This window comes from Rhineura floridana, chromosome 2 (genome assembly GCF_030035675.1).
Source record: "Rhineura floridana isolate rRhiFlo1 chromosome 2, rRhiFlo1.hap2, whole genome shotgun sequence".
Taxonomy (NCBI): Eukaryota; Metazoa; Chordata; class Lepidosauria; order Squamata; family Rhineuridae; genus Rhineura; species Rhineura floridana.
This window is the reverse complement of record NC_084481.1, coordinates 66,910,233-66,937,369: the sequence shown is the minus strand read 5'-3', so window position 1 is coordinate 66,937,369 and position 27,137 is coordinate 66,910,233. Positions and strand designations below refer to the sequence as shown.

The following is a 27,137-nucleotide window of genomic DNA, read 5'->3' as shown; positions in this document are numbered from 1 at the left end:
TGTTGGGCAAAGGCACTCAAAATATCTGATACAGGCAGGCCCCGTTTATACAGCAGGTTCCGTTCCAGACTGCCGCCATAAAGCGAAAATCGCCATAAAGCAGAACCCATTGAGGATAATGGGGCGCATCGCGCGAAAATGATGTGAAAATGGTGCAAAAGCAGCTTTAAAACGGGGGATTTCCCCTAATTGAAAGCCACTGCATTAGCGGAATGCCGGAAAGCGAAGCGCCGGTAAGCGGGGCCCTACTGTATACCAATAATCTTGAGGAGTCTGTAATTGCATGATACCAGCATGTTGGTTTTAACCTTAAAAGCCCTAAGCATCTTCAAAAGCTTACCTGAAGGACTGCCTCCTCCCATACATACACACATACACATACACATACTCCAGACCCTTTTAAAATATATTTGTCAATTTTATTGTTCACCATTTGAAAAATGTTAAGTAAATAAATATGGCACGCAGTAGTACAGTAATAGTGAAAAGGTTAGGTAAAAGTTGACAAGCCATGGCCTTTTCATGAACACTTTTCAAATTTTCATCATAGATGTTTGGTTACCATTTTGAATACCTTCAGAACCCATCCAAATAAGAGTCTCTAGTCTCCTCTCATTAGAGCATAGCAGAGCCCTTTGAGTAGCACAGCAGTGCCCGGCTGGGCTGAGGACCCATTTCATTGCAGTGAATGTGGTATCAATGGAAGGTCTGAGACCCATGTTAGCTGACAAAACAATGCGACAGGTTGCTCTGTTGTGCCAGCTCAGCAATGTCTACATCCAAGCCTTTCTGCCATGATATCAACATAGTGGTTGATAGGATTTTGAAGTGAAAGTGCCATTCCTAAAATGAAGAATGTCCATATCTGAAAATCTCTCCAACTCTCAGCTAGAAAGAAACCTCTGTTAATATTCTGCAATTTTTTAGAGAAAACCTTAGTTACATAACTTCTACATTGTATATAGGGTGATTGCTTTAATCAACAAATAATTTCTCTGACTGTGTCACCCCTACAAATTTGTTGTTATGTGCCTCCAAGTCGACTACGACTTATGGCGACGCTATGAATCAGCGACCTCCAAGAGCAGTGCCAATGTAAGAATACTACCTTGTGAGGCAATGACAACTCGTTATCTCAGATATGTCTGTTACCCAGTTTCAGTGATCATCAAGTTATTAATGATGAGATGTGATCAGGTGCTATGCTATAGCTGCTAAGTATGTAACATAGAAAGAGAAATTTTCATTAAGAAATTCTGACTAAAAATTTTTTTTTGCTTCCAAATTACAAGTCAATCTTAGTTCTCATAGAAAAGAATGAGATTAGTATCTTCCGTTTCCCGAATCTTTTTTATTTTTTCCCCAAGCCTTCTTAATGTAGCCATCCCTTCCCATTATTACCACCACAAATCCATTCCTAACTGTAGCTTATTGTGTTTTTGTTTGGGTATGCTGCAACCTGCCATAAAGAACTGATGTTAAAATTACAACTTCTTACAGTGAAAAAAAACATTCAAATGTTTTTTGCAATGCATATAAAATGTTAGATGACAAAGAAATGTCACATCAGGCACTCCTATGTTCTGAATCACTTTTAGGCTGAGAACATATGATGCATTTAAATACAATGTCTGAATTCTTAATTTGCACTGTACTTCTCCTTGATCTGACATGGCATAGTGATATGATGAGCTAGTTGATTCTAAGTGAATCTGATTTGGTGGATAAAATTTACAGGAACGTTGTCTTTTTTTGGACTAAATTGATTGTAACTTAAAGTGACATAGTACTTATCGAACAGCACTAAATCATTATAAAATAACTGACGAACACAAAAATAACATACCAAAGCTAAGCTTAAATTTGTAAAAAAAAAAACCTGGTATCCACTAATCTCCCACACAATGAGTATGGACTTTCATGTTAGTTTATACAGAAGGTTTGCAAAAGCACTTATATTCCATGTGTATGTATTAATGGTTCCAACCTATAGTAGCTGAAATCCAGTGAGACTTTAAAGCAAAGCTTGAGAAATTTTTGAATGCACACTAGAAAAAAGATGAATTGGGAGCCAAAGTTCTCTCAGGATAAGCTGTCTAAGGATGAGATACCATTCACTGATCTGACAGGAACCATACATAACTTTCAGGTTTTAGACTTTGGAGATGGTGTGTTACTTACCTGTTTTTCCTTCCTTTCTATCTAGTACTTTTCAATTGCAGACATATTTGAAGGCCAGAGTGTTACTTTTCTTTTTCCTTTGGACAGTCAGCCATTCAATGCTTCCCCCCCCCTATTTAACACCTATTTAATTTTTGATAGCCAGCTGGGAAATTGACCTAACAGGCTTGGTAGTTCAATTACAGCAGAAACAAGGGACCAAAATAGCATATCTAAAACCATTTGTACTTGTTCAAATGAGTTTTAAACAGGCAATAAACAATTTGATATCTGGTCTGCAGAGCGAAAAAAAAGATTTTACAATGTAAATTCAATTTCCTATACAATTACATTTTGAATGGTAGTCTAATTCTTTGTAAACCAGATATCACAATATTCAATGCTTTCTCATTTCTTGCTTGCTTTGAGGCTTGCACAGTTTAGGAAACTATCCAAATCAATGGGATTTTCTTTGTATCCATTCTGAAACAAGATATATCATTTGAATCATGCTGGCCACTAACCTTCTTGAGTTTTTGAACTATGAAGAAGAAAATATAAATCATGTATATATCAAGCCAGCCACTACAACAAAATGAAGGAATCTTACTTGTCCTTTTTATTATTATTAGGCATATAACTAAAATAAATAAAACAAATAAAGTTCACCTGGAAATGAACGTAGTTTATCCTCTTTGTCCAAGAAATAATAAAACAATTGCCTTCCTTCATTAGCGCAAATGAACCTCAAGCCAGTTACTGGGACATCAGTTACCTCTTAAACTTTTAATCTTCAGTCTTTGGCTTCAGTGGTTAATGAATCAAAAGGAAAACAGGAAGACATCAAAACAAACAGGACCTATGAGTAAGCTGATCTTAAACATGTTTACTACAGTATTGCCACTTTTCAGAACTTCTGGTCTTTCAAATGCAGCATGGTGGGCAGAAATGCAGCATATAAACTTTCTGGCATAGAGAGGCAGTGAAAGGCATACCCTCACCTATGAATTTCTGCCTACTATACTGCTTTTAAAGTAACAAGACCCCTTTCAGAAAAAAAAGCAGTAGCCTTAAAAAAAACCCTCATTTCAAATTAACAAACCATAGATGCTTCAAGTAATGAATATAAAGAAAGGGTATAACAAATCAACTGAAATCTGGTTTGTTGATTAGGTAATAAGATTGAAATAATCTGCTTCCAACAAACATCTACTTTCTATTACTGCCAATAGAATCTGGTTCCAAATATATTTATTTGGTAATTATCATCGATATAAACGGGCCTTACCTTCAAGGAAATATATTTACAACTGAGATGTTTGCACACTTAGTAGAGTACCAGAAGGCTATCTAAGCAGCAACCCTGTGCCCAATTCCCTGTGAGTCAGCCCCATTAAACTCAATAGGAGGTACCTCTGAGTAGGCATGCATAAGATAAGTAAGCATCCTAATGCTGAATACCAAAAAACAAACAAACCTTGTTGTATTATGTATTATTGGATAGTTTGATTTAGCCCTGCATGGACACTAAACTACTTAGTGAAAACTGATAAAAAGGAGCGAATTTAGAGTTTACTTTGAAAGCAATAACTAGCCAATAGTTGCAAAGTTATGCTGCTGAACAACTTGTACTTTCACTAAACCTTCAATTAGTATTGGATAGATTTGCAATGTCAGGTTCTGAGAATATCAGAGAAATGCATCGCTCACTGTTATTGCCTTTTCTTTTTGCCTGACTGTAAAGCCATAATTTTAGACCAATAGGTAATGGCTGTCATATAAACACATCCATCACTTTCTCCTCATTTACCTGGGGAGCACAGTTCCATTTAACAGCACAATTCTATAGCACAGCTACTAAGAAGCAAGTCTCACCAAGTACAGTGGGGCTTATTCACAGCAGTAAGGGAGACTAGGATTTCAGCCTACAGCATTTGTGTAGGTCCTTCCACTCATAATAATTTTAGAATACTCCTTGAGTTTTCATAGCATGCTCTGTTAACCCTTTGCTGATCAGCAGACATGGATTATTCTGGACATTTCACTGAATGCCACAGTATTTGATAACAATTTACCAAGTATCAAAACAGTATATACTCTTGATAGAAAGTTTACCTAACCTAGGCTTAATTTTTATGTGTGCATTTGTATGTGTAAAACAGAACCTAAACAGATTGGTTCCACAGCAGGTTTAGATGATTTCAGCAATACACACTCCCAAGCGTTTATGCAATCCTAACCATGTCTACTACTATTCAAGTTCTATTGAATTCAATGGGGTTTACTCCTAAACAAGTGGGATTAGGATTGCAGCATGATCCACCTTAATGGGGCTGTCTTCTGACATCTTCTGAAATGTCATGTGTCATGTCCCATTTTATTTTATTTTAAAAAAACACAACCATTTTCTTCAGAGCAAATTCCACAGAAAACAATGGCACAACTCCCAAGTAAATGTGCAAATAATCTAGGTGCAAGATGGCTATCCAAAACATGTTTCCTGTCCCATTGAAAGCTGCAATCCTAAATAGACTTGGAAATAAATCCCACTGTAATCCACTGGGATTGCCAAATTAACTCCTCAGGATCTTGGTGTTACTAAACTATCACGAAGAGGATAACAGTGGAAGGCAGTTTCCCAACCTCCTCATTCAAAAATCCCTGCTTGAATGTATTATAGTGATATTAAACCTTGCAATGCTGGGCGGTTGGAAGCGACACGGACCTTCCTTCCACATAACTACGTTAACTCCAGATCAGGCTGTTAAATTAGCCTGCTATTACTATTAGTATCTCCGACTGAGAAAGGACAACAGCGAGAAAGTCTCGCCTGCATACGGATTTTTGAGAATAGCACAGGAGGAACCCCCGGCGGTTGCAAGGCTTCATGAACCTTAGCAAAAGCCAGGGAAATAAGTTTATGACCTACTGTCGTCCCCCTGCGCAGAGGAGCAGCTCAAGAGCTAATTTACTGGCGGGGAAGCAGCGCTGGAGGAGCGGGAGAGAGAATGCCAGCATCCCAGGTCGCCTCTTGCAGGGAGTTTTGGAGAGAGCGAATAATAATAATAATAATAATAATATAAAAGCTAAGGGAAGCCTGGAAGCCAGAGAGTTGTCATCTAAACGGATTTTCCATGGGGCTCTAGTAGAGAAGGAGAAAGACACCAGCCGAGCGAAGCTCAACTAGCCCCCACCACTGAAATCCAACCGCACCATCTGCAGAGACGCAGCCAAGTCAACGCTTCTGGCTAGAGAAAGATTTTGCTCGAGGAGTGCATGCATGCAAACAAGCAAACCTCTCTCTCTCCCCCCCCATCTCGATCCCAGCCCATCGGGATTTTTTGGAAGCAGAAGCAGAGCGAGTTCAGCGCAAGGTTCTCCCAGGGACAGCTGGACTGCAGGAGTTCTCAGCAAGTTTGAGCCACTTTCTCCAAAGACATAGCTGCCCCCCCCCTAAAAAAAGGAGGGAGGGGGGAGACACAGAAGAGAAACTGAGCTATCCAAGTAAAACACCTTACCTCCGCCAGCTCCCACTGCCAGAACCTTAGCAATAGGAAATAATCCCGAGACGGTTAGGACGGCGAAAAGAAGAAACTCGGGCATGGTCGGCGGAGCGGCGCGTCTTCCTCCTCCTCTGCTCCAAGCTCCCTCGTCGTCTTTGCCTTCGCCCTCTTTAAGACGCCGCCGTTCCTCGGCTGCACCTTTCCTTTAAAAAAAAAAAAGTCACTCAGCAGCAGCAGCGACGAGGAAGGTGGCTGGCCCGCTGGCATGCAAGAGAGCAGCGTGCTTTGCAAATGCCACGGGGAAATTCTGCTCCAGGAGCCCAGGCTGCCCGCCCGCCTGCCTGCTCCCCTGCGTTCAGCAGGATTACGAGGTGGATGTGTGTGAGAGCAGCTTGTGTGTCTCGACTTCTCAATGCAGAGTACGTCTGATCTTACATCACGCAAGAGGGGCAGTCAGAGAGAGAGAGGGAGAGAGAGATGCCAGAGGATGGGAATTTCACTGATTAATCACGGAAGCCGCCATCCTCCAGCTTGGGTGTCCGCATAAATCATATCTATTACTTAGGAAGAGACATTTAACACAACAAAAAAACGCTGTGAATGGAAAGCCCTACAAATCAGAGCCAGGGAGTCCTGTGTGACACAGAGGAGGAGGAAAAGCGCTCGTCAGCCGTCCGTAGATCCCAGCTGGGGATCTGGGTTGGGGAGAAGATATCTAGTTGGAGAGATCCGGTTGCTTGCTGGTTCCTTCCTGGGGATAGTAGCGAACCGTCTAGTCCCAGCCGTAGAAGCCCACACGGAAGCAGGAAGGAGATTTGCGGGAGAGGATGTAGAGCTAGGGTGTAAACGGGAGCAAAGGCAGCTCGTTCTGTTCGGTGGAGAATTTGTAAACTGGAAAGGATCCGGGAAAAGAGGGATGCAGCGTTTCTGCATTCATTGCAGGATAGCCATTTTCATTGCAAATTGACAGGTAGGCTTTGGACCCGCTGAGTGACTCAGCAGAAGAGGTTTCTTACCTCGGAGGGGCCAAAACTCCAGATATGCTTGACAGGCCGAAAAGAAGTGACCAGAGAAAAGCAGCTTAACGAGGATGTATTACCTCTTCGGTGCTGCAGGACAAGTAGACAGTGGCTTCAAACTGCACTTTAAAAAGTTAGAAGCTCTCTAATACGGGGGAGGGCAGAGGGCAGCCTTGTAGGAACTACTACAACCCTTAGGTCCGCCAAACGGTGCCACGTGTAAATGAGCGGCCGGCCCCTGCGGATAGAAGCTAAGAAGCTAGGGTGCCTCTGAGGACGTGTTCAGCCCAGGAATTTGTAATCCCTACTAAAACCAAGTTCACAGGCCCTGTTGTAAAAGCAAGAAGAGTATCCCAGCTGGATACTGTCACCCCAAAATGCACTCCTGCTTTCGCCTCAACGTTATTTTTCAGCAACCTATTTTTTTGGGGCAGGGAGGGGAGACTCTTTAGTTGTTGCTGTTAAACAAGTGGGAATCAGGCATCCTTGCTGATCTGCTGCAAATCACCCAAATCTATTACCTGCAGATCCTCATCTAGCTTCTGCTTACCCCTGCTCTAATATAACTGTTCATAGGAATATTAACTGGTTCTTACTCCTTTGGTAAGCATTGCTTTACATGCAGTTACCATAGCTGTGTTAGGGTGCCAGGATCAAGGCCTGAGAATGATTCTGTATCTTATTCAGAGAAGAGAAAATTCAGCCAAGTGCAGGTTTTCTTGCAACACTGTAATGGGAAAAACCACAAGGTGAAATTCTCTCTTCCCTCTGCACAACTTTTAAAGATACAGAAGACCATCTTTAAAAGTTGTGCAGGGGAAGGGAGAATTTCACCTTGTGGTTCTACCCATTACAGTGTTGCAAGAAAACCTGCACTTGGCTGAATTTTCTCTTCTCTTAAACATACAGAATCATTCTCAGGCCATGAGTCCGGCAACCCTAAACTGTGTGAAGCCGTAAGTCAACTGAAGCATATCTAGCACACAATGGTCTCATCTACACAGTGGTTTGGTGTGTGTTTGGTGCTACTCACACTTTTTAATTCTCATGGTTCACATGATGTCACTGGCAAAGAGATGCTATCATGCAGTTTCCCCCCTGTAAATCTGTACTAAACCAATCTGCTGATAATACAAAAAGTTTAGAACAATACGGCTCCAATCCACTCCACACGTCTTTGCAGATGGTTTGCTCCATTGGTTTTTAATGGGCGGGTGAATCGTCACTTTCAACTACTCCCCCTTTCTCCAGTAACACAGCTGAAGCTCTGCTCATGGCAGGAGTTCGATTCCAACGGAAGGAGGAAGTTGAATCTCTGGTAAAAGGGGTCGAGGTCCACTCAGCCTTCCATCCATCCGTGGTCGGTAAAATGAGTACCCGGCATATGCTGGGGTGGGGGGTAAGGAAAGACCGGGGAAGGAACTGGCAATCCCACCCCATATATACGATCTGCCTAGTAAACGTCGCAAGACGTCACCCTAAGAGTCGGAAACAACTCGCACTAAAAGTGCGGGGACACCTTTACCTTTTTTAACTCTCCCACAAATTCCATTTTGTTTCCAGTGGTTTATCCAGCAACTTGCAACTGCTCTGTCCTCTCCCCTTTACAGTTTGCTGCAGCCCTCCATTTTTCCCTCCCTTTCTTCCTGAGTAAACTTCCTTCACTCCTTGTAACTAGCGATGGGAATTGCCATTGAATTTTGTCATTCTTTCTCATATTCTTTATATTTCCATAGAGAATTTTGAAGTAACCTCTCCACACCTGGTTTCCAATTTTTTTCCCTAAAAAATCTAAAGTGGTTTTTTTTTTAAAAAAAAGTCACCTCAAACATATTGATATTTTCTCAAATATTGATATTTTATTTAAAATATTGATATTATATTGATTTGTTCTTCCAGCATGGAAAAATTAACTCAGAAAAAGCAAGGCGCAGCAGAGAAAGAAGGTCCCTGTGAGTTATCTTCTTTTCAACCGCCAAACTTCAGGAAGTGGTGGGGGCAGAAGGGAGTGGAAATACTGCGCAGGTCAAAAATATTTGCACATGCCCAGCAACTGAGCAACCGGAGGGAGTAAAAAATGTAAAATTAGAGGGCAGGGCCACAAGGAAACAGTGACACTAATCCTTTCCAGAGGTATGCCTACTTGTGTGAATGAAAAACAACAGATTAGAAGCTACATTGAGCAGAAAGTGTGAACCTTGCAAATTTATTAGGACAGTAAAAGCAGTGTATTTGCTACAAAGAAATGCTCCCATGTGGATAAGCCCTATATTCCATATCAGTTGCAATCCCATCAAAGCAGGTTAGTAACATCAGGTAGGTACTGAAAATAAGTAGTGCTGAAGTAGGTGGCTCTGCAGCATGTGACATGCCTTTAGAATGCTTCATAGTGTGTTCCCAGACCAGGCCTATTCCAGTCCCATTATGCCTCTTAAGCATTCCCATTATGCTTTAAGCAAAACCTTTTTCAGTACAGTGTTATACCACCATTGCTGTGTTTGCAAGGGGGGCAGTTGACAATAGAGTAGAATCATCCAGCCATGCTGGGTGTGTGTGTGCAGTACTTCAGTCCTTAGCAAAGCCACAGACCATCCTGGAGCTATGCTGTAAACACAACCCAGTCTAGGTTAGCAGACTAGCCACAATCCCATTGATTTCAATGTGATTGCTTTAAATGCATGCCTAATTTTGCTACTTAACTCAATGGGAGTTGAAATGGGAGTTAGGCAGTTTGGACTGTGGTCAAACATTTATAGCAGGAATGACCTAATCGTGCATTTTGGGGGCTACTCTGACTTGGGAGCTGGAAGTTTGGTGCATTTTGCCACATACATTGTGCCTCTGAAGGGCTCTACATAGCAATAAGTTACAAGATCACATATTCAGGCTTGAGGCAGTAACAGTTGCAGATGATGTGGTGGTGGAGAGATGCTTCTCTGACCTCCCAGCAGGTGAGTTACTGCTGCAGTATAATTTAAGATGTTTTATATAAGAGGCCGAATCATACATATTCTTCAGTATGGTTTATGTAGCAAGAGGCAACTTGCTACAGTGTCCCACACACTGGTGACCTTGAGAGTCGCTTATTGAAATGCCTCTATATGGGGCTGCCCTTAACATTAGTTTGGAACCTGCAGCAAGCACAGAATGCAGCAGTTTAGTTAACTGAGTGATGTGCCTAGCCATGACATGCAGCACCACTGGCTGCTGATTTGTTTAAGGTGTTGGTATTAACCTACAAGGCCCTGAACAACTTGGGACCAGATTGTCTGAGAGAAAGCCAGACCAACCTGACTGGTTACTAAGAACATCTACAGAGGCCCTCCTTGTTGTGCCACAGCCTTTAGACAACAGGGAAGAGAGCCTTTACTGTGGTGGCACCCACTCTCTGGAAAGGTTTTCCTCCCCCAGTGGTGCAACAGTGACACAATTTCAGCACATGCTGAAAACTTTTTCTTTTTACCCTGGCTGTTGCTGCCTGCTGATGCCAGTCATTATGGGATATTTTTTACTGTCTGCCTGATCATTTATTTTAATGATTTTGATTATATTTGCTTTGTATTTTATGGTATCATTGTACACCACCTTGAGATTAAAATATAGTCAAGACTGCCATTTCTTTTGTTTTAATGATAAACCTTGGATATCATGAAATATAAAATGTAAATGTACTGCCTCCAAGTCGATTCCAACTTATGGCGACCCTATGAATACGGTGTTCATGGTAAGTGATATTCAGAGGGGGTTTACCATTGCCTTCCTTTGAGGCTGAGAGGCAGTGACTGGTCCAAGGTCACCCAGTGAGCTTCATGGCTGTGTGGGGATTCGAACCCTGGTCTCCCAGCACCTTAACCGCTACACCACACTGGCTGTCATCATGAAATATAATGATGCACAATTATGACAGAGACACTCTACTCCCCAGTTCCATTGACTTGAATACACACTCATTCACCCAGCTACTTTATTTATTTATTTAATTAATTAATTAAGCTTATATACCGCCCGACTAGCAACAGCTCTCTGGGCGGTGAACATTAAAAATACAATAAAAATATCACAATACAGTATATCACAATACAAAACTGTACAAAAACTGTACAGTCTAAAATCAAAATATAATAATTTAGAATTAACAGGAATTAAAATGCCTCAGAGAAGAGAAAGGTTTTAACCTGGCGCCGAAAAGATGATAGTGTCGGTGCCAGGCGCACCTCCTCGGGGAGACCATTCCATAGTTCGGGGGCCACCACTGAGAAGGCCCTAGATCTTGTCACCACTCTCCGGGCTTCCCTATGAGTCGGAACCCGGAGGAGGGCCTTCGTAGTAGACCGTAGTGTACGGGCCGGTTCATATCGGGGGAGGCATTCCGACAGATATCGTGGTCCCACGCCGTATAAGGCTTTATAGGTAAGTACCAACACTTTGAATCTGGCCCGGAAGCATATTGGAAGCCAGTGCAAACGGGCTAGCACAGGTGTTATATGCTCAGACCGCTTAGTTCTTGTTAGCAGTCTGGCCGCTGCATTTTGCACTAGCTGTAGCTTCCAAATCGTCTTCAAAGGTAGCCCTACGTAAAGCGCATTGCAGTAGTCCAGACGCGAGGTTACCATAGCATGTACCACTGATGTGAGGTCCTCCTTACTCAGATAGGGACGTAGCTCGGCTACCAACCGAAGTTGGTAGAACGCATTCCGGGCCACCGAGGCTACATGAGCCTCAAGTGTGAGGGAAGAGTCTAAGATGACTCCCAGACTACGCACCTGTTCCTTTAGGGGGAGTGTAACCCCATCCAGGACAGGGTATATATCCACCATCCGATCAGAGAAACCATCCACCAACAGCATCTCAGTCTTGTCAGGATTGAGTCTCAGTTTGTTAGTTCTCATCTCTACTTCTTCATCTCTACTTCTGAGTTAGGCTATTATTATTATTATATTATATTTATTAGTCGCCCATCTGGCTGGTTGTCTAGCCACTCTGGGCGACGTACAAGTAAAATACATTACACATTACAATATTAAAATATAAAAAACCGACAGTAAAAACTTAACCCAATCCAAAGGCTTGTCTGAAAAACCAGGTCTTTAAAGTCCGGCGGAAGCTCATCATTGAAGGGGCATGGCAGAGATCATTTGGGAGAGAATTCCACAGGGTGGGGGCCACTACTGAGAAGGCCCTCTGTCTGGTCCTCACCAGTCTGGCTGTTTTAACCGGTGGGATCGAGAGAAGGTCTTCTGAGGCTGATCTTGTTGAGCGGCATCCCTGACGATGCTGGAGGCGCTCCTTTAGATAGACTGGTCCGAAACCGTATAGGGATTTAAAGGTCAGAACCAACACCTTGAATTGGGCTCAGTAAGCAACCGGTAACCAGTGCAACTCTTTTAGCACTGGGGTGATGTGATCCTGCCGGCTGCTGCCTTTAATCAGATGAGCCGCTGCGTTCTGTACCAGTTGCAACTTCCGGACCATTTTCAAGGGTAACCCCACATAGAGCGCATTACAGTAGTCTAGGTGAGAGGTGACCAGGGCATGTACTACTGGTGGGAACAGATAGTTGGGAAGGTAGGGGCGCAGCCTCCGTATCAGATGGAGTTGATACAGCGCCGCCCGGCTCACAGCCGAAACCTGAGCCTCCATGGACAGCTGGGAATCAAGGATGACCCCCAGGCTGTGGACCTGGTCTTTCAGGGGCAAATGTACCCCATTGAGCACCAGGTCAATATCCCCTAACCCTCCCTTGTCTCCCACACACAGTACCTTGGTTTTGTCTGGATTCAGCTTCAGCTTATTCCTTCCCATCCAGCCACTCACCGACTTCAGGCACTTGGACAGGGTTCCTACAGCCAACCTTGGTGAAGATTTAAATGAGAGATAGAGCTGCGTGTCATCCGCATATTGATGACACCACAGCCCAAAACTCCTCATGATTGCCCCCAGCGGCTTTATATAGATGTTAAACAGCATTGGAGAGAGGATGGAACCCTGTGGCACCCCACAAGTGAGAGGCCAAGGATCCGACACCTCCTCCAATGCTACTCTTTGGTACCTACCAGAGAGGAAGGAGTGGAACCACTGCAATACAGTGCCCCCTACGCCTAACCTCTGTAGGCGGTCCAAGAGGATAGCATGGTCAACGGTATCAAAAGCCGCTGAGAGATCAAGGAGGACAAGGAAGGTGCATTCGCCTCTATCCCATGCCCTCCTCATATCATCCACCAAGGCAACCAAGGCTGTTTCAGTCCCATATCCAGGCCTGAAGCCCGATTGAGATGGGTCCAGATAATCTGCTTCCTCCAAGTGCGCTTGCAATTGCTTTGCCACCACCCGCTCAATCGCCTTGCCCAAGAATGGTAAATTTGAAACTGGGGGGAAGTTCCAGTTAGCTCAACTAAGGCCACAGTAGTACTGAAGAAAACACCCTCTTTTCATTTTTATTTTATAAAGAAGTCTCAAGCATCCTAAACTGATTAAGAGGTATGGGTTGTATTCAATGAGGCCATGTTCATGCAAGGACTTTGATTTGTGCAAAGGAACTTTCTCTTCCTGTGTGGCCCTTGCTCCCTCTCCCAAATCTGCTTGAGAGGGTTGAGGGAAACCTCAGAAAAGATTTGGGGGGGGCATGTGGGTGCAGGTGAGACAGAGGGCACATTCTGTTGCCCAAGGGGAGGTTTTTGCACAAATGGGACAGTTTTGTTGGATTCCAACCCTTTAGGTCAGGAGTTAGGAGACTTATGCAAATAGTGTATTAGGAGAGTATAATTCTGCACATGTAAGAGGTATTGACAAATAAGGGCCAAAAAAATGCCATAGAAATAGGAGACACAACCTCTTCCTTTCTGATAGGAGTAACATGTGTGATATACTAGCAAGAAGAATGACTTAAGAAGCTCATATCACACCTAACTTACTGTTAAATACATCCTATGCATACCTAGGTATGTCTACAGGTACATGAATATAGATTGGGAGCCTTAGCTACATGCAGTAACAAGCAAGCTAAATGTTACTTTAAAATGTATCTTATATAAATATAGCCCAATGCCATTTTACATTTTGTGTACCCTGTGTTGCAAGGGTACAATTGATTGCACCACTGGAGCAAAAATAATTTTTATTAAACCTTTGGATTAGTCTTCCACAATTTCATTATCCAGATATTCCTTAATTATTATTACCTGAAAAACTGTTTTCTCCGCTACTGCCCGGTAATGGCATTAAGATCAGCAAATGGAACCTGGCTAATTTCGCCACAACATGATTATCTGCTTGTGGTAACACAGAGATGGTTTTTTTCACTGGTGGGACCAGTGTTGTGGAATGCCCTCCCTTCTGAAATATGAGAAGCCCAATCCCTATTGACATTCTGCTAGCTCTTGAAGATACACCTGTTTAGGCAAGCATTCCTCTGAACTTGAACTTCCCGATCCAGCTGTTTTAACAGCTCTTTTAACTGTTTCAAAAGTTATGCTTTTAGTGTATTTAGTGTTTTAGTGTATTTTTTAAATACGGGGGCTTTTAATGTTTTTGATGAATTGTTTTACTGTGTGATTTAATTATGTATGAATTTTGTATTTTATGTTTGTAAAAAGTTGCCTTATACCAAGTATTTATCTTATACCAAGTATCCATCTAGCTCAGTATTGTCTACACAGACTGACAGCAGCTCTCCCAGCCCTACCTGGAGATGACAGGGATTGAACCTGGGCCTCCTGCTTGCAAGATGGATGCTCAAAAAGCACGTAAAAGCCATTTTGGCATGCAAGAGATATACGTACAAATAAATGTAGATGATGACTTTTTAATTGCCATGTGGTGTCTCAGGGGCCCCACTCTAACATCTAGTGAAAATTCTATGTTTTTATTCTTACAACTTTTGTGGTTAACTTACTACTTTTGGAATAACTGAGATAACCGAGAAAACTATGCACATCAGTGACCTTATAAACATCCTGTTTAATATTTCAGTTACCCTTCATGTCTGTAGATACTTAGATCTGAATCTGTTCATGTGAGAAATGATTGTAAGAGTGTGGAAGGATAATATTTGCATAATATGCAAATTACTCCCTTTTCTTAGCATCACTTTAAATGGTATTAGGGGATGAGAAATTTACGAAGCCTCTTTACAAGCGTGAATTTTTAAAACATTTTTTCTTTACCCACCAAAACTGTTTTCTTCCCCCCATCATGGTTTTTGGGTCATTTTGACCCCAATTGCAATGCTATTTCATGGTGCTTTGTGCCATTTGAGAACATTGCATCTGATGGACAATGTCTGCCATTCAGTGGAAGATGCCCAATAAGGCAGTATATCATCCAAATCCTCAAAGTATGGCTTAGAACTGTAGCTGTTTTGTGATTCCAAAATGAAAAAAAGTTTTTTCAGACGATGTTCTAGCAGCTCAAAATTAAGACCAGAATATAACTGAGAAACTAACTACACATTCACAAGGTTCTTGACAAGCTGTAACAACTGATAACTTTTTCACCAATATGCCACTAGCCAGGGAATTATTAAGGAAAACCTGTCTTTTGTTCTCATGCTGGAGGAAAAAACAGTCCAGAAATCACCCTGGAATTCCTTGACTAGCTATCTAGATATGTCAATAGCAGCACTTTTGCTTTTCAAAAAAGATTCGACAGTTAAATACTAAGGAAAGAAAGGGCAGTAATTTTCCTTTTTTCAGACAACAAATCCAAGGCTGATAGCATTCTTATTATAAAAAGACTAAGAGTGGTGCTAGTACAAACCTATGCTTATGTTGTTGTTATATGCCTGCAAGTCGATTACGACTTATGGCAACCCTATGAATCTTTTGAATATATTCATAGGGTTTTCATGGTAAGAGCTATTCAGAGGTAGTTTACCATTGCCTTTCTCTCAGCCTATAGCACCTGGTATTCCCTGGTGGTCTCCCATCCAAGTACTAACCAGGCCTGATCTATAGGAAACTTCACTAAAATTGCAAAGTAAATCAGACATATTTAAAGTGACCCTCTGAACTATATCAACTGTCTTAATAATGTTGCTTCCTCCCTGCTAAAACAAGTTCAGCACAGCACGTCTTCTTTCTATTATTTGGGCTCACTGCAGGTGTTGCCACCATTCACCATATGCTCAGAGGCACATGTTACCAAATTCTTGCAAGCTACACAGCAAGTGGATTGGACTGTGAAAGACCAACCCAAATTGTGTTTGCATTCTGACAAATTTGTAGGGCAGTCCAATATCTCAGAGCGGAGGTCAGGTCTCCTGCTTCCCAGGTGCTTTTTAAAGTTTGATAGAAATATCTGTGGGCTATAGGTACGTTCTTAAACCGCAAGGTTTTTTGCCTGTTAGTGAATTCTAAATCTGCATTAGTGTTCTGGTCTCTGTTTGGACCTGAATCGGTTACCAAATGGGATACTCTGGAGCCAGATAAGCCCCGGTTCTGTAACTGATGATTGGGCTACATTTGACTGTATTTTCAAGGTGTCCACATGCATTTTCAAATGCATCATCACATGATTGTTGTAAGCTCAACAGCCCATGATGCTGTGAACATCTTAATAGATGTGACTGCCTAGTAGAGACACTACGGTTACCAGACCTCCATTTTTCAGCCGGAGACTCTGCTTTTTGGGGGTCCCCTCCAGGTCTCCGGGTGACTCACCTTAATCTCTGGACTTTCAACTTTCATTTTTTTAAAAAATTAAGTTTCTAGGTGGTCTGGTAGATATACACCAAAACGTCAGCCCCCCACAACTTCTTAGTTGCTCTAAGTTCTGCTCTAATCCCTGCCCTTTCAGGTTTTTAGTCAATAAAAAATCAGAGTTGTGATTGATAAGGAATTACAGAGCCAAAAATGTAGAGTCAAATTGAATTGTCTGCCTTCAAGTTGATTCCGACTTATGGCGACCCTATGAACAGCGTTTTCATGGTATGCGGTAATCATTGCCTCCCTTTGAGGCTGAGAGGCAGTGACTTGCCCAAGGCTCAGAAAATGTGCTTTTTCCTGCTTTTCTGAATATCTCACAGATTGAATAAGTAAGCTTTCAGTCTTTTTCTCTCTTGTGTGTAGGAGTCAGACAAGTTTAAATTTTGAAGAGGGTAGTGTTTTGCAAACTTCCCAAATTGAAGCTTTAATGCAGTACTTGCTTTTCCAGAGTAAACATACCCAGAGTAAACCCCATTGAATTCAGTAGGACTTCCTTTTGAGTAGACATGGTTAGGATTGTTCTGTAAATTGATGGGACTTTTGAGTGAACATTGGAAAGAACTGTGTTTGTGTTGTATATCTTTCTCTTCCCCTCCAATCCTATTTTTAAAGCACTTGGACAGGGCTTACTTAGGTAACACTGTTTTTATTATGTAGGAAACTAATACTGATTTTATTTTTTAAAATGTTCTGCAATGATCAACTGGTTTTGACAATAGCCGATTATATGGGGTGTATGTATTTTTATATCTCCAGAGTGTGTGTGTGTGTGTGTGTGTATGGGAATTTTCCAAAAACCCTGTGAGGTAGGGTTACAGTCTGGAAACTAAGGCAGCTCACAATAAGAATAAATCTCTTTAAAATCCAATAACCATAAAAACAAGTATGAACAGTTGCAAAACAGCTTAAAGTGGCATGATTCTGAATTTTGGGTTGTGTGAATGAAGTTGCTTATCACTTGAGTTTGCAGTTCTGTTCCTGTTTGAGTAAGCCCCACTGGATACATTGGGACTTGCTTCTGAATAAATAAACGTAGGATTGCACTATAAATATATTTACAGTTTGTATAAATAATAAATATATTTGATACTCATGCTTTTAGAAATATTTCTTCATTGTTCATATTTTTGGTTTTTGGTAGGAATCCTGACTGGTTGTGAGATGCTTAGTTTTCTGCCTTACTCATAGGAATCTTGTTGTGGTTGGTATGGTATTGCATTTAAGAAATCATCACTGTCTTTTGTTTTTCTTTTTCTGTTTGCATTTCATTTACCTTTATCCTCACTCCCTTTCATCCATAGCAGCAACAACAGTGGTTCCATGCCCTCCGTTCAACCTTCTTAAACCCACTGATGATGCACCTTGTTGTTTGTTTCTTGTGCAATAGTGGTAAAAGAGAATTCACATACTGGGCAGCGTGGCTGCAATTGTTGTTCCCAAGCTGCTTCCTATGAAGGTAGACCAAATCAAGTGTGCTTTCTCTCTGTCACTTATATTCACTTGAATTGGGTTAGCTGATAAAGTGAGTTTATAGCAGCCCACAGGCGAGACAGAAAAGGGTAGAGAATCTTCTTACTCGTTACTCAGACCTCTTTCTGAAGTGAAGGGTCAAATCTGTAACAAAATTTGGATGTTAAAAGGTAGGGGCAGGGCATTCCAGGCAGGGGGTTGCCAACCCTACTTGAATATGGATATCTTTGCAGAGGATCCCTTGTCAGGCTTTACCAACAACACAATCTAAACCATATCTACTGAGAAGTAAGTCCTGTTGAGTTCTATGGGGCTTAGTCCCTTAGTAAGTGCGTTTAGAATTGCAGCTCTTCGGGGGCATCCATCTATACTCCTGAGTGCTCCCATCTAACATCTCCAAAACACTAGGCTCCTTTCTTTCTACAATGGCCTTCTGGTGACTGGCCTGGCCTAGCCTGAGGGCACTTGAACCCTTTCTGCCAGAAGCGAATTGGCTAGATTAAATATTCCCTACCCAGTTTCCATCTTTTAGCTAAGATTTCTATCTTAATTTCCAATCAGATAAATGTTTTTGTATGAATTGTATGCGCCAAGCAACTGTGGTTGATGCTTAATGTGTCATGCTTAATGACATCATTTGGACCCACCCTGTAACATCACTTGGACCTGCCCCATGACATCACTTGGACCTGCCCCCAAAATCTCAGGGTTTCAGATGCTTCTGACCTGGCAACCCTGTGAGACACAGCTTCGAAATTGGTAGGACCTGCTATTGACACCCAGAGAAGAGGGCAGCTGTAAATCAAAAGTGGGGAGAGTGCTGTTGCACTTAGGCCCTGCTTTAGGATTTCCCATAGTCATCTGGCTGATCCCATTTGCCTGATCACACAGGCTCTTCTTATGTCCTCTCTGTTGGCGATGACAGGAAATCACAGCAGTAATGTGTTTCATGTAACCATTTTGTCTGTCCAACTCATGCTGTTGTTAATTTGGTGATTGTTCTTATGCTGCTTGGATATCATGTGCTATGGGTTCAAGTTCTATGATATGCAATTCACAGGTCATTATTATTGCACTCTTATACTTCTGTAACTGCTGTAATTATATTATACATATGTTAATTGTTTTATGTTTTAAATAACTATGGGGTCAATTAGACCCCAAATACTGTTCTTGTAGGTGTTATGTACATTGTGGGATATTACTGACCCGGATGAGTTCCTTGCTTCAATACAGTATTGTTTACTGAAAATGCAAAATTTCTCAATAAGACTTTTTTTAAACTTGCAAATGATGTCATGCTTAATTTTATCACCCAAGCATTTTATGTTTATGGCTTTCTTGGGATATATTTGAACCTAAAACACAAAACTGAATTGATTCAGTAATTTTGTTTTTCTATTGAGGGGGGGTTTAATGCAGATTCCTCCAGTGTGCTAATCTTTTTACAGATAACATACATCACCAGAATTATGGTCCATGCTGCAAGGATAGAGAAGGATTATCAAGGCCACATACAAGAGATGGCTGCAGCATGAGGAATATGCAATTTGCTTATTGGCAAATTGGCTGTAACAAATCAATCTGTAGTGCAGAACTGCTTCTACTAAAACATATTTCCAAACATCTAAAACCTTATTACTCTTCCCCCCCCGTTTTTGTTTTTCCCTGGGTATTATTACTACAATGATAATAACCCAATTTTTAACATTGACTAATAAAAGAGTCTTTGAAGAACCCACTGATCTTGCTTTCTATATTACACATACATCAAAATGTATTAATATATAAATATATAAATATATTAATATATAATATAAAAATTCATTAAGAAAAAAGCTTTAAAAAGTCAATGGAGTATTTACAGAAAGTAAGGTGTCAATACACAATGCGCTTTAGGAATTATAAATAAAAACACAATTTGTGTAAGTAATCATTCATGAAACAACCATCCATAAATGAAGCCTGGTTAAAATAGTGTCATAAAGAGAGGGTAATTATCATAGAAGCTTGGTTTTAATATATAGGCCATCAAACAAATAAAAGTTGACCTTTATTAAATCATTTCCCCCCTCAATTTCATTTCCATTAAACATTATTCACTATGAAGTCACATCTATGTAATAAAACGAAAGGACATTAATAATATAGATAAGAAGTGCAAATATGTTTGAATAATGTCCATTTTACTCTTTTTAACCATCTATAAATCAGCACCTAAACCCTTTAAATTGCCTGATGTGCCTGGCAAACATGGGTATCTTTGATTGTTCATACATTGTACTTAAAAATGTAACTTTATGTGAATTAAGGTGGTTCTACTAGAATGTGAGAACATATCCTGTATTAATGATAATGCTGCCCTGGGCTCCTACTGGGAAGAAGAGCGGATATAAATCTTAATGATGATGATGATGATAAATCAAATTACATACTTAAGTACTGTTGATATGTATCAATTAGGAAAAAATCATAACCATTGGTAACTGTGGGCCATAGACAGCCAAACATCCTCAGCATACTTTCAGAAATAGAAAAATGCTGAAGAACCAGAGGTTTATTTAAGGTTCAGGCCACATTTAAAAAAGAAAGCTAACTTTATTTTTGAAAAACATTGAAACTAAAAAGTAAAATTAAAACTGTAGATTTTAAGAAATAAAACCAAAGTGCAGTTTGCCTTATCAGTTGTGCAACTTGCTGCAAAGAAAAGGCACATCAAAGGAAAACCCCAACTTTGTACATGGTTCACTCTTTTGCATGCATATAAGCTTAGGCAGAAATCTGGTATCAACTTACCTGATAAGTCCCATCGAACTCAATGCAGGTTACTTTTGTGTCCAGCATGTACAGGATTGCACAACACGACAATTGAGTTTTATTTTGAAATTTTTCAAACACCTGGATGAATGTAAGGTAAGTCAAAGTGGTGTTTTGCAACAAACAAGAAAAGTGATTCTCAAGAAAACCATATTTAATAATGATGGATAAACATTTCAGTTCCCTATCAGGATTTTCCTCTCGCATAGAAAGTGACCTTATACTGGTCAGACCATTGGTCCATCTAGCCCAGTACTGTCTACACTGACTGGCAGCAGCTCTCCAGAGTCTCTCCCCAAAGGTCTCTTGGGTTCAGTCCCCGATAGCACCTCTCCTACCTGGAGATGTCAATGGGGACTGAACTTGAGGGACACTCTGCATGCAAGGCAGATGTATGCAAGGCCCTTTCCCTGCACTCACAACATACTTAACTGTGCTATCAGGAGGCATTCTAGAATTAATCTTAGAACCCCTTATTGCCACGTGGCACTATTGTATCAGAGCACCAAGGCACGCCAAGGACAGTAGATGAAAGGCTAAGAGTTAAAATTCCATTTCTCAAAAAAAGGCATTCACAAAATTTAGCTACAATTTACTTATATGTTAAGAAGTGTGTATAGTGTACAAAAATGACACTAAAGGATACTTCCACATCACAGGGCTTACATGCAGAGAAAATAAAACTTTCAGATACTGAAGACCCATATAAACACAGATGCAACATAATACTCCAACATCAGAAACCCTCATAAAAATGTCTAATAAGACATTTACACATAGCACAGAATAAACACACAGCACTGATAAAGATTTAATGCTATTAGTATACTAATATAGGACTTTGTATGAAGGACTGAAAAAAGGGGCCTTTCTAGGGACAAACTATTAGTCTCTGAACGTACCATGTTACCATCAGGCATTACAAATGTACATGTTTCCAAGTTAAAGAGACAAATGATAACTAGGACCTCCCACCAGATCTGTTCAGCCATGAAGCTTACTGGCTTGGGCCTGTAACTGTCTGTAGGTCTAACCTACCTCACAGGGATGTTGAGAGGATAAAATGGGGAGGGGAAGTACCATCTTTCAGCTCCTTATATAAAAAGCAGGATATAAATGAAAATAATAATAAGAGCTTCCCAGCTACAACTGGGATGGTGGGGAGGTGGGGAAGAGAAAGAATTCATATACAAAAGTCCCAGAACAGACCTGAACAATGGAAGCTTGTCTGTAAAAAGGAGAGGAAAGGTCTTACACACACACAGCCACTATCAGATGGGGTGAAGGGAACGAGAGGGTGGGGAAGCAATAATTATTATGTAATTAAGGCTGCAATCCAATGTACAGTTACCTGGGAATAAGTCCCACTGAATCCAATGGAGCTTACTTCTGAGTAGACATTATTGGCTTGCAGCCTAAGAAAACTAGGAAAGCCATCTTTCCTTCCTTCCAAGCTCTGCATCTCACCCTTAGGCTGCAATCCAATACACACTTACCTGGAAGTAAGCCTCATTAAACCCAATGGAGCTTACTTCAGAGTAGACATGTATTGGACTGCACCCTTAGGCTGCAATTCTAACTACATTTACCTGGGAGGAAGCCCTTCTTAATTCAACAGGGATTACTTCTGAGTAGACATTCCTCCCCTCAGCATTGCCTTGCTTCTGCTGCTACAGGCCCATAAGCCCTGCCCCTCCTCCCATGCCTGAAACTCAGGACACACTGGGGCAGCTCCTTAGCAACTGGCCTGCCACTTATCTTTGCACAGCAGCTGAGCAGGACAGAATTTGTTGCTGTGGGGCTGCCTACTACTAGCCTGTGCTTATCCTGGGAGGGCCCCCTGGACCCTGTGTGAAATCCTGGCTCCTTGGGCCAGTGCCCAACCAGACCATGTGCCACATATGTGGCACAAAGTTTAGCAACAGTTTAAAAAATAAAAATGAGACTTTATCAAAGGGTGCTACAATCTGAATTTTTCCACCTCTTTCCTGTGAGCAATGGTAATGAGATCTCCTAGATAGACAGTATCCATCTAAAAGGTTAGGGAAACTATCAATGACAAGAAGTGCTTTCTCTAGCCTTCTAACAAAAGATGATAATTAAATAGAAAATTAATGAAGAGAACTAATGAAGAACAGAGAAATTAAAGATAAAAATGCTGTTCAAGACCAGTTTGTTCCTACAATGCATCATAACATCTTTATCCTAACTGGTGCTATTAATACTGACAAGTTAAATAAATGAATTCATCAAAGCTATAGAATATTATGAAATCTCTTATTGAGATAAATTAACAAAGCTGAACCAATCATTCTAACTCAACTAGTTTAAAGCTTTGCAAGAATATTAATTATCACCCAGAGTTAATTTTACATTGGCAATTATGGAATTGTTTTGATTAACTTATTGAGAAATCAGTTTTGTTGTGTATCATTTTGTGTTACTGGCTGTGTTATGCTGTTGACCAGTGATTTACCTGCTACCTGTCAGGTCACACATTGAGAGAAAGGACAGTGGTTGTACATATCAAAGTTACTGGACTGTGTCAAAGGGATGATGTATGCCTCTTCAGACAATGAGAAGTTGGCCTGTGAATCCAAGTTGCTATGGAATGATATTGGCAGCATTTCTGGAAACAGCTCTGTGTCCTGCCCCATCCTTCCAAATATTGCTAGGCAGTGGCTGACACATAATGAGGAGAAAAAGAACAGCAGTGGGGGAAAAAAATAAGAGAAGGAACTTCGCTTGAGCTCTAAGATTTCACTTAGTGTATATTCTGTTTAAAGGACCCATCCCAGAATGACAACTGCATGCAAAATCGTTTTTCAGAAAACGCTTATAAAGCTCTCAGCCTGCAAACAGCTGAAATGAAAGCTATGTCACATATTGAAAACAGGGAAAGCACTTCCATATAGGAAAAAAGCATGAACAATACATGAAGGTTTTCTTGGACTTTGGATGCAGAGTTATGTTATTGTTGCAGCTGTTTTTAATGCTCCCTCACCCTCATTAACAACAGTGTTGGACCCACAGAATTAGCACACTAGGAAGTCTAGATACTGCCTTCCTTCTGTGCAATCTCACATCTGAAGTGATACAATCCAGAAAAACCTTTGCCGTAGGATTTGCTGATGGCATAAACTAGACATAAAACTCATTAAAATGTGTTAAGATGAGCTGTTAATGTGCATCAGCAACAGCTGCAGACAAACTTCTTCAGGACTTAGCTGGAATTTGCATGAAGTGAAATAACTGGCAGTACTTAAGGATAAAGTCACACCACCCATTTGTTTCACTCTTTTTTATTTTTTAATTTTTTAAATCTAAAATAACTAATCTATTTTTGAACGTTGGGAATTCAGCAGGATGGGTGACAGTCATTTGACAACCACCACCTAGACATTTTTGAGGATACATACAATAGTTTAAGAGATAACAATCCATGAGCAACAGGGAAGCACTTTAAATATTTTTGCTCCTGGGGTTAATGCGTTTATTATTCTAGCTGGCTGAATGACCAAAAGTCCAAAAAAAAACTTTGCAAGTTCTGAAAGTGATGTTCCCTTGAGCTTTTAAGAAATGGCTGGATGAAAGAAAAATGTGACACCTTTATTGCAACATTCCAAAATGTTCATACTTATGAGTAGGTGTTACCATGTACAAGTCCCAGGGTAATCTGGCTACTATCCTCCAAGGAATTGTTCAAAACACAAATCACAAGGACGCTGGGGAGCTGTGTAAGCTTCTAAAGATCTCCTAAAGTTTCACTAAAGACTGTATCATTCCCAACATAGAAAACAACCTGTTATTCCCAGATCTAATAAATACAAATTTGTTGAAGTCATAGGTCCAAAGTTTTATATAAGCTTTGTAGCCTCTGACTGTGATACAAATAATAAGACTTTAATGCTAAAAAGTGACTCATCTTAAATATGTTTCTATGAAATTATGAAATATACTATTACTAGGGGCCATGCCCCAGCTCACTTGCCATCCCTACCTCCCCTGCCACCCCTCACACCTCCTCCCATTTCCCTTGGATTGGGCAGCAGCTGGGCAGGATGAAAAGCTGGCCTGCATGAGATGGTGGCAGACAGCAAGAGGCCTGGTTTTCCTTGGCTCACTTTGGTTGTTACATCCTAGCCTTGCAGTTAGTCAGCACAGGGATCAGGCCAGGGTAGGAGGCTGAAGAATGGCCTAGGGACTCTGGGCATGTCACTTCAGGCCCAGTTGCCATTCCCGAGGTATGATCCCTTACCCTGTATACTGCTGACTCGTGTGCCCTCTGGGATGTGGTGGAAGCAGCAATGGACCTACAAGACCCACTTCTGACCACCTTCCTTATGACTGTACTGCTCCTCCTGCATCCTAATCAGACACCTGGGATGCAGGGACAGAAGTAGCAGTGGATCTCCAGGCCATCCAGGGAGGAAGAAGATGGCCAGTAGCAGTGCTAGCCAGCCTGGGCATCTGGGGCCTGGGAGTAAAGGTCCCAGAGCTGGCAGGCAGAGAAGCCAACACGGCAGGGTAGCAGCAGCTGCTGCTGCCTGTCCCTCTGTGGCTTGTCTGGGCCACTTATCCACTGCCTCTCATCATGGCTAAACAAATTGCAGTATGATGACATCCTTACATTTTTATTATATGTATAGGTTTATATACCCAATACTATGAGCTATGAGCTATAGAAGTTTGTCTGTCACCTGCTCCAGCATCATTCCCAATACTATATCGGTTTTTGTATCTTTGCAGGACCATCTTTTAAACACTCTGAGCAAGCTTCTTCTCATAAGCAACTCCCTGTTGCTTCTTGCTCAGCTCTTTCCTTACTGGCTATTTTCTACTCAGAAAAATTCCTGGCTACTCTCCTCACACCCCAGTCTTTCCCCCTCTATGAGGAAAAGCAGCTGCACTGAATTTAGAGTGGGGAAAAGAGCTGGAAGGGAAAGATTAAGCAACACTTTCCCCTCCACTGGTTGCTCAAGATATGGTACATCCCAAGGCTGCTTTTCAGTTAAAAATCATCTGCCTGAATGATGTACTGTTTTATTCCTCAGTTATACCATACACAAGTATGTAAGTGGCACCAGGAGGAGTGAGAAGTATAGCGTAGGAACATCAACAGTCTCCATTATGACCTGGTATACAAAATGCTTCTAAAGAGCCAACAGAATAGTGCACATGACTTTCCTGTCAATAAGGAAAGAGAAAGAGAGGTCTGTTGGAGAGGCAGAACTTTTCCCCACTTAGCACAGCTAGGATGTTTCTCTAGTAATAGAGAACCAAGCAGACAAAACAAGGCTGATCTTCACGTTCCAGCACACATTTATGAGCTAATAGTTTCTTTAAATCAAGTCTGCATTTAGAAGTGGATTTTTGAAGTGTTGTCTTCAATACACATACCAGTATGAGTAGGAAGTCAATAGTGCACAGAAAGCATATCAGTGTAAACTTCAGAAGTTAGTTTGAACTCATCCTTATTGGAGGGTGTTTTTTTAAAAAACATTATTACAGGGAACAAAAACACATATGTGGTTGCTTTTGTAAGTATCCTATTGGCTTGAAAGTTAGGAGATTTCCTTCATACAAGATAAGAAAGGTGTGTGTGTGTGTGGCAGCTGGGCTCATCCCACTCAAGAACAGGCTGGAGCAATATAAAGATATTAATCTGGTAAATGTATTATCTTGTAGGAAATGGTCTAAGTGCTATGAAGAGTATATATTTCAGAATATAAAGAAACATAACCAAGCTTGAATTAGACCAGCAGCACTGGTTGCTAAAAGGTAGATGCTATGTAACTAGAAGCAGACTGTTAAACCACACATAGATACCTGGGAGGATATTAGAATCAGTAGATCTAAAAAGTCAGGGAGAAAAGTCATGTATAAAAGGTTATAAAAAGTATACGTACAGAATGTAAAAATAATAATATTGGATCATCACAGCAGGATGAAATCTCTCTCTCTTGATCTTATTATGTTTCCTCATTTCAGGTTTTATGCTAACTTGTATGTATAGAAGTATGAAAGGTGTCTGAGGCATAAAATTCTATGCCAAATTACCTTGGAGTAAGTCCCACTGAATTCAGTGGGGCTTACTTCTGAATAGACATGTACAGGCTTGGACTTTGAATGTGTCAAAAGTTTTGAACTGGAAGGAAATGTTATGGAAAGTGTGAAATGGCAAAGCTTGTACTGGAGGAAATGGAAGAGGAGCAAAGGAAATTAAATGCATACAACACACATATGGATAACAATTTGTTTGACACTAATTCTACTGGTTGACATCCCATGTCTGAGAGGTTTTAGAGTGTACTTAGTTAATCCTAGCTCAAATTGGGTTTTACTGTATTGCATTAAAAGTTTTATATAATCTTATATTTTAATTTTATTATAGTATTATCCACTTTTATTGTATATATTAGAGTGTATTTTAATGTTGTCAGGGCCAATGGCTAGTACAATAAAAT

The 27,137-nt window shown here is 41.0% G+C and overlaps 1 long non-coding RNA gene across 1 annotated transcript; it reads right to left on the bottom strand.

The window, feature by feature from the left end:
• Positions 1 to 397: 397 nt before the first annotated feature.
• Positions 398 to 6,559, bottom strand: LOC133378165 (uncharacterized). Its single transcript, XR_009760892.1, has 4 exons — positions 6,278 to 6,559; positions 5,679 to 5,866; positions 2,830 to 2,964; positions 398 to 843 (listed from the first exon to the last, which is right to left on the bottom strand). It is a non-coding gene; the product is annotated as an uncharacterized LOC133378165 (long non-coding RNA).
• Positions 6,560 to 27,137: the final 20,578 nt, after the last annotated feature.